Below are 9454 nucleotides of genomic sequence, written 5' to 3' on the forward strand. Positions count from 1 at the left end.
AAGCATATGCAAATCTTTCCAACTACTTGGAGATGCTGAACAAAGGGAGATATATGTATTCCCAGACATGCCCTGAATGTGAAGATACAAATACCTTTATTAAAATATGACTTTAACATTGTAATCTTAAATTTGCTGTGTTTAAACAACCATTAGAAGCTCTGATTTACTAACAAAGGAGTAAGCATAATAAAGTTTATCTCTTTGATTGTAATTCTCTTTGTAGGATCTAGGTTATATTTTCCTCTGGAAACAAAAATGAATTTTGGTAATAATTCATATTTTTAATGTATATAAGATACATTTTTCAGATGTCAAATTTTAGAATGAATTTCCCTTATGTAGATAAATATCACTGCCTGGGAGATTTCTTAAGATATGTAAAAAAATCTCTATCTCACTAAATATAAGAAATACACAGTGTATTCAACCTCAAACTAAAAAGAATGTCTTCCTGTATAAAGAAGTATACAAGCATGCCCTTTCATTCCTCTTTCCATCCTGCCTACAAATAACACTGTGACTGGAATGAACACCTCTTACAGATCCCTGTGTTCACAATCAGCACTCTGAAAGAAACAATACTCAGAAAATAGATACTTACACTTTATTGTCAATCTGTTTACTAACTTCTATTATAAAATAAGTTGCAATGTCTTATAGAAAAAGATATATTTCAAGAATTGAAAAATGGTCAAAGTTTGAAGAGTAGAGTAAATTTCATAAGGATGCACATATCAACTGAGAGATTAGGAGAAAAATGAAAGGAAGGTAGGTAGACTGAATATGAATATATATATTCCTTCTACATCTCAATTTGACATAAATACTTGAATGGCAGACTACATTTACCAAGAGAATTTTAACTTTTGAGTAGCCATAATCCTCAGCTAGTAATTTTTCTCTATTTTGGAAACACTGGACGCTGGGTACACAGTCACAACCAAGACTGCCCAACCTCAGGAAGAAGAGATTGCAGTAAGTTTAACAATAAAGGAAAAATACTCATAAAACAAATGAACCAGGTACACAAGAGGAAAATAATTTTTCTTGACTGATGTCACAAAACTCCAAGACATGAAACACAAATTGCACATTAAAAATATTTGAGTCTCTACTAGTGTAGCATCAATGAAGATAATTCATTGACTGGAAGGTGCAGAAGGGAAGAGAGGGCAGTCATCACATGCGTCAGCAGGAAACATACACATATTCAGAAAAGGTAATGCAGAAACAGACACGTGAACTACGTGGCAGGGGTTGGTGGGCGAGCATCATGGCTTAGGTGGTTTCTAAGAATTAAGCACACTTAACCTAAAAACCAGAAAACCAGCAAACAAAATTTTCTCTTGGAATAAAGACCTCAAGTTTTGCTCTAGAGCCTACACAGTGAACACAAGTTGTATCAGCACTGCTTTAAGAAAGACTCAAGGTGTCAAGAAAGGATAAGAAATCAAGGTTGCAATTTTCTAATTTCATTTCTGAATAGGGAAAAAATCTTGAGAGACAAAAGACATTCTAGCTCCCCACTGAATTACGCCTGCTAAGCAACTACTTCAGTCATCACGATGAAAACCCTACACGCATAACAGACGTAAAATGTGACTCTGTATTTATTTATAGACAATATTATATAATAAAATATACAAGCTTAAAAAATTAATTTTAGATCAGTTAAAATAATCTACAATCTATAAGCAAATTTCTCTGAATATCACACACAGATTGGAGAGAAGTCAGAAGTCAGTGATAACAAATGTTTCAGTAACAACATTCATTCCACTGGGACTCACAGATGACCCTGAGCTACAGGTGCTGATTTTTATCTTTCTATTTATCAACTACACACTGAGGGTAACTGGAAACCTGACCATCATCACATTCTCACTTGTGGATTCCCATCTTAAAACACCCATATACTATTTTTTTAAAAATTTTCACCTTCTTGGAGAGCTCACTCACATCTTGTATCCCCAGATACCTGCATAGCATAGCAACAGGTGACAAGGTCATCACCTATAATGCTTGTTTCATCCAAGTGTTTATTACTGACCCGTGTGGAGTAACAGTTTTATCAGCCGGCCGCCATGTCCTATGACTGCTACGTGGCCACGTGCAAACCCTTGCATTATGTGACCATCATGAGCAGCCGAGTCTGCAGGAGTCTCATCATCTCTTGTTGGATGGCTGGTCTGTGTATTTTAATCCCACCACTTAGGCTGGGTTTAAATCTAAAATTCTGTGACTCTAACAAGATTGATCATTTTGGCTGTGATGTGTTTCCCTTAGTGGAAATCTCATGCTCAGACCCATGGTTGATGGAACAGACCTTATAATCTGTGCTGTGCTGACCCTGAATATGACTCTTACTTGTGTGGTTCTGTCATACACTTACATCATCAAGACAATTTTTAGGTTCCGTTCTGTTCAGCAAAGAAAAAAGGCTTTTTCCACCTGTTCTTCCCACATGACTGTGGTTTCCCTCACCTATGGCACATGCATTTTCATCTATATGAATCCTACAGCAAAGGAAGAAGTGACCATTAAAAAACTGGTTTCACTGCTCATGCTTTCTGTTGCACCTACATTAAACCCGTTTATTTATACCTTGAGAAATAATCAAGTTAAGAAAGCCTTTAAGGACTTAATTAAAAGAACTGCCTTGCTCTCATCTTAGTAAGAGAAAATAATATTTTTAAAACATTATGTCAAGACTGGGAGTTCAAAATTTGTAGATACTGACAGATATATGTAGAATAGATAAACAAGATTATACTGTATAGCACAGGGAAATATATGCAAGATCTTGTGGTAGCTCACAGCGAAAAAAATGTGACAATGAATATATGTATGTTCATGCATAAATGAAACACTGTGTTCTACACTGGAATTTGACACAACATGACTATAACTCAATAAAAAAATTTTTTAAAAATAATTTTAAAAGATAAATGTGGCACCTCATCTGAAAAAAATCAAACAAAATAAAATAAAATTCAAAAAACATTGTGTCAAAAACAAGAATAAATGGCTACAGAGATTTATTTTTGAAGTTTGTAATCTTCTTGTTTTTTAATAATACACATGTGAGTAACAGTAAATTTCTCAACCTTTCTTTAACTGAGCTTCCATAGAGCCCCACTCAAGCCATTTTTGTATCTTCATTATTCAAACCAATACCTGATAGTTTTGCATGTCAACTTCTTAAAAAATCACTTTTGAAAAGAAAGTAACTTTATAAAATGACTTTAATATATAATAAAAGTCACTACTCTGGGTGTAAGGGTAAATATAGGGTAAAGTTTCAACAGCTCTTCTCAAATATAGACAATAATTACATGAAAGGCATGTAAAAAAGAGTTATTTTACATAAAATGCCTATAATGAATGATCACATAATTTAAAATAAATGTGAAAGAGAATACTACTTGCAACATTGAGAAGAGAGAAAATATGTATTACTACAATGAACACACATAAACAGTGGGTGAAACTGAAGAAATATTCTTTTGAATCTATAGCTGAAATCATCGCAAAGTGTTGAATAGAATGGATTAGAAATAACGATTTAATTTAAGGTAGAGCAATAATCTATAAAATGACATGTCTACTCAAGAAAATACAGACAGGGTATGGGAACAAGTTTTGCATAATGATCACAGAGACTTGGGTCTGAAGTCTTAGGATAAGTTTAGTGAGAGCACTTAGTGATGCATTAGGTGCACACTCAACAAAAGTCTGAATTAAGAAAAACCATGCTCATTTTCACAGAAAGTTTACATTTTTTCCTGAAAAGTATTGTCTACTGCTTATAGTAGAACAGTGAGTCAAGCCAGAAACATCCCCCAGTGTATCTGATACCTGTGCCAACATCTAACGCAAATTAAGCTTTTAGAGTCCAAATTTGGTCATAATAATCTCAATTGTTAGATACAACAAATTGAAAAATCCACACAAATAAAATTCCTTAGAAATTATGGTACTTACACCAAATCAACTAATTGCTATCTGGAATGCAATGAAATGCAGACAAGGCTTCACAAATTACTTGGAACACTGAGAAAGCTGTATTCACTAGGAATTCTGTTATCTTACATGTATTCATTACTTACAAAAATGTAAACTAACCAAAAAGAGAGAAATTTATCCTGATAAATTTGAAAACTAAAAAAATAACAAAAGTAAATGAAAAATGTAACTTACTAAGGGTAGAAAATGAAATCAATTAAATAAGCTAATGAATTTAAAAGCTAGTTCTTTCAAAAGTCCAACAGCATAGATAAACCCCACCCCAATGAATGTGATGAATACATAACACAAATGTTCAATATTCTGTTGGAAAACCTTGCATATGCAATAATATAAGAAATAAAAACATCAGGATAAATATGGGAAGGGATAAATAAAACTACTGAATTGATTTTAAAGACATCCATATTTTGCTTTCTGAAATGGGAGGTATGTCATACAATGGATGATATCAACCATTGTTCATAGTTTAATTGGCAACTTTTTTTCAAAACTGATACTTTATATAATTATATGTCTCACAATTGAGGATATCTTAAAATGGATGCAATTTGACATATTTCTTTTACCCTGAGGATATTCTTCCATATCCAGAAAACTGAAGATATTCTAATAGGAAAATAGGGGAATTAATAAGGAATTTATTGCTTTTGTGGAAAAAATTGGTGTTATTTAAAAATCAGTAGACTGTCATAGCAATAAGCAACAGAAAATCAATGGGCAAATATTATTTCAGTCATGACAGCCATGAAAATGTAACAACGAGAATAAATTTAACATAAAAGATCAATAGATATGTAAAGAAAGTATAAAATCTCTTAAAAGTAAAATATAACTAGAACAAAAGAGACATTATCAATATACTTGGTTGCAAAATTTTATTATGAGTATGCATATGTGTATAATTATAAATTATTCATGTATTGTGGAAACACTTTTTTATCTATTTACTTGTATGTAGTCACTAAGCAAGCAGAACATTAAAAGAAAACAAATTTTAATGCAGGTTATCTAAAGTAGAAATAAAGTGGTGCAATCAGGAAGAAGAATGGGTAGAACGAGAAAAAAAGAAATCAAAATAAAACATTGACCATACAGTCCAACGAAATGTGCAGGTCTGGGCATACATACATTGGGTGTAAATAAAGAAACTTTTTATTCAAATACATTTCAATCTACAAAATGATAGCTGATCAAATTTCTGTTGCCAAGTGAAAGAAATTAAATCAGTTTATTTTACACTAATTCAGTAAAAATAAAAAGTGCAAAAAAGAAAAACCCCTTGGACTATAAATGTTTCACATTATACAATGGAATATTATTCACCGATAAAAAAATAGGAAATTATGCCACTGGCAACAACATGGCTGGAACTTAAGGGTATAACATTAAGTGAAATAAGTCAGACAGAGAAAGACAAATACTGTAAAATCTCACCTGTATGTGGAAACTAAAAAACAAACAAGCAAAAAAGACCAATCTCATAGGAAAAGACAGCACATCTGTGGTTACTGGAAAGGAGAGGGTAGTGATGACGGGGGACAGGGATGCAGATAGCTTGGAAAAAAGTAGTCAAAAGATACAAATAACAGTTATAAGATAAACAAGGATCGGGGATGTAATGTAGAACACGATGATTACAGGTAACACTGCTGTGAGGTATATTTGGAAGTTGTTAAGAGAATAAATCCTAAGAGTTCTCATCATAAGGAAAAAAATTTTTTCTATCTATGTAAGATGGATGTTAACTAAACTTACTGTGGTCATCATTTCAAGATATATGTAAGCACAGTCATTTTACTGAACACCATAAACGCCATGCAGCACTACTGTATGTCAACAGGCTCTCACAAAACTGGGAATATACATACAATTCCCATAACAAAGAAACCATCAAGAGAAGAGAATGCTAAACTCGAAACAAGCAGTATGAAGAATATCTAAAAAGATTAGAGGAGAAATAAAGAAGAAAATTTAAAAATATATGAAAAATCAACAAAACCAAAAGTTAGTTATTTCAAAGTATCAACAAAATCGGAAAATATTTATAGTTTCATTGAACATGACAAATAAAGATTCAAGTGACTAAAATTAAGAAGAAAAAGGGACATTACTAACATCACAGTAATAAAAAGAACTATAAGGAAATACTAAGAACAACCATAAACCTGTGAAGTTACCTAGAGAAGATGGACAAATTCCCAGAGAGATACAAACCACCAAACTTGACTCAAGAAGAAATAAACAATTTCAATACATTTATAGAAAGTAGAGATATTGAATTAGTAATAAGAAAAACTTCCCATAAAGTAAACCCAAGATCTAGATGTCTTCAATGGTGAATTTTACCACATGTTTAAAGAGTAAAACATCAGTCTTTCACAAACACCTGGAGAAAATAGAAAAACACTTCCTAATTTATTCTATGAGGCCAGGATTACTATGATCCCAAACTCTGACATACACATCACAAGTAAAGAAACCCACAGACCTTATGAATACATATTCCTTGTAAACAGACATCAACATCTTCTACAAAATACTTAAAAACAAATTCAGTAACATAAAAAAAAAAGATTATACACTGTATGTCTGCTTTCAACACTTCTATTCAACACTGTACTGGAGGTTTTTACAAGTGCAACTAGAGGCAGAAAAAATAAAAGGAAAAAAAAGAGACAGAAAAGGAAGATGTGAAACTCTCTATTGGTAAGTGACATGATCACGTATATAGCAAGTCCACAAAATGCACAAGACTATTTCAAGTACTACATTCAACATGTTTGGAGGGTACAAAGTCAATAAAATAAATTAACTGCACCTCTATACAATAGTAATGCACAATTTGAAAGTGAAATTAAGAAAATAATTCCATATAGATCAACATTTAAAAGAACAAAATACTCAGGAATAAATTTAACAAAATAAGTGTAAGATTATAAAACCATTCTGAAACTAATTACAAAGCATTTTGAAAGAAATTACAGAAAGCCTCAGAGTGGAAAGATATCCCATATTCATGGTCCGGAAGACATTTAATATTGTTAAGATGACAATACTCCCCAAATGAATCTACAAATCCATTGCAATCTCTATCAAAATTGTAGCTGCCACTTTACAGTAAGTGGCATACTGACACTACAATTCACATGGAAATAAAGGGATCAAAAATAAGTCAATCTTGGAAAATAAAAAAATTGGAGGACTCCCACTTCTTGACTTCAAAATCTTACTATAAAGCCACAGTAATCAAAACATTATACTATATAAGGATAGATATTTTAGACCAACAGATTAGAACTGTGGATCCAGAAGGAAACCCTTACATTTATGGTCAACACATAACAACAAGAGTGCCAAGATAATCCAATGAGGAAAGTACAGCTTTTCAACAAATGGTGCTGAGGCAACTCTATAACCACGTACAAAGTTATGAAAATGGACACCTATCTCACAACATACACAAAAGTTAACTGAAACTGGACCAAAGGCTCAAATGTAAGGCTAAAAATAGAAAACTCTTGGAAAAATACATTAAATCTTTGTCACTCTGGATTAAAAAAGTTTCTTAGAAATGACACCATAATCACAAAATAACAAAAAGAATGCATAAATTGGACTTTATCAAAACCGAAGCTTTTGTGCTTTAAACAACACTATTAACAACTGAAAAGACAACCCATGGAATGGGAGAATGTTTGAAAATCATGTACCTGATAAGGGACTTCTAGAGAATATATAAAGAACTCTAACATTCCATAACTAAAAGACACTCAATTTTAAAAGAGGAAAAGACTTTGAATATACATTTCTACAAAGAATATATATAAATGGCCAAAATACCCATAAAAAGATACTCAACACCATTAATCATTGATGAAATGCAAATTAAACCACAGTGAGATGCCACTTTGCACCCACTACGATGGTCAAAACAAAAAAAGGCAGACAGCACAAGTGTTGGCAAAGATGAGAAGATACTGAAACAATGTTTATTTGCTGAATATTCATAATAAGTGCATCACCTTTGGAATACAACTTTGTAATTCCTCAAAAATTAAACAAAGAGTAACCAAATGACCCAGCAATTCTACTCCTCAGCACATACCAGAGAGTTGAAAATATATGTACACACACAAATTTGAACCTGGATGCTAGTAGCATGATTCGCAGTAGTATCCAAAAAGTGAAAACAACCCAAATGTCCACTAACAGATGAACGGATATAAAACTGCGACACATCAATACGATGGAAGAGGACTTGGCAAAAGAAAGAGAAATGAAGAAATAATATACACTACTCCATGAACGAATCTTGAATACATGCTAAGCAAAATAAGCCAGTCACATCAGACCACATACCCTAATTTCCCACTGTATGAAAAGTCCAGAATTTACAATATATAGGTTATATGACAATACATAAATTATTGCTTGCTGGTAACTGGAAGAAGTGGGGCATGGAAGTCACTAATACTGGTTTTGTTCTGGGGATAATAAAAATGTTCTAAAATTAGATAATGGTAATGGTTTCAAAACGCTATTAATATACTGAAATCCACCAAATTTTTTATTGAGTTATAGTCATTTTCCTACACAGTAAAGTACACATATTTCAGATGTACAATTTGATGAATTTTGGAATTTGCATCTCTTGGGGAGTGATGGTAATGTAGCTATCTTGATTGTGGTGGTAGTTTCATTGGTGTATATTCACCCTTTTAAATAAAGCTTTAATTTTAACATGAGTTACTAAAATCAACTTTTCATGAGTTACTTATCATGCAATAACAAACAAGAATTTCTAAAATTTTATGCTAAGTGAAAGATGCCAGGCTCAATAGCATACATACTGTATAATTCAACTGTACAAAACTCTAGAAAACACAATAGACTTTTAATAAACTGAACCTATAATGACAGAAAGTACATGGCTGGCTGCTTGCAACTAGAGAGGGGGTAAATAAAAGATGGAAATGCTCTGTCTTTATTAGGATTTTGGTTTAGAGGTGTACACATTTGTCAAAATTCATCAAGTTGTACAAGTATAATGCATACATTCTATGTGATTTATACCTTCAAAACAATCTGGAATCTAGCCTTGACATAGATAAATCCCTGGTTAACTTAAGGTAATAATCCTCATACTCTATAAAGGGAAAAAAGATGCTAATAATAACATGAATGTCTATCCAAAGGTACTCTTATACTAGTGACTTGGAGGGTAATTTTAATTACTTTACCCTACATGATTAGCTCATTATCTTTCTAAAAATAAACTTCCAATTTATTGAACAAGTTTTACTTCTAGCAATTATTCTGAAAATATTCCAATAAAAGTTATGATTCTTCTTGTAAAACTTTTTTTATAACTGTGAAAAATAGAAAAGTATTTATAATCAAAAAAATTTTTAATTAAACAACA

General features: G+C 32.1%; 1 pseudogene; it reads left to right on the forward strand.

Annotated features, from left to right (window-relative positions):
* The first annotated feature begins 760 nt into the window (after positions 1-760).
* Positions 761-2677, forward strand: LOC105061931 (olfactory receptor 6C2-like; annotated as a pseudogene).
* Positions 2678-9454: the final 6777 nt, after the last annotated feature.

This window comes from Camelus bactrianus, chromosome 33, assembly GCF_048773025.1.
Source record: "Camelus bactrianus isolate YW-2024 breed Bactrian camel chromosome 33, ASM4877302v1, whole genome shotgun sequence".
Lineage (NCBI taxonomy): Eukaryota > Metazoa > Chordata > Mammalia > Artiodactyla > Camelidae > Camelus > Camelus bactrianus.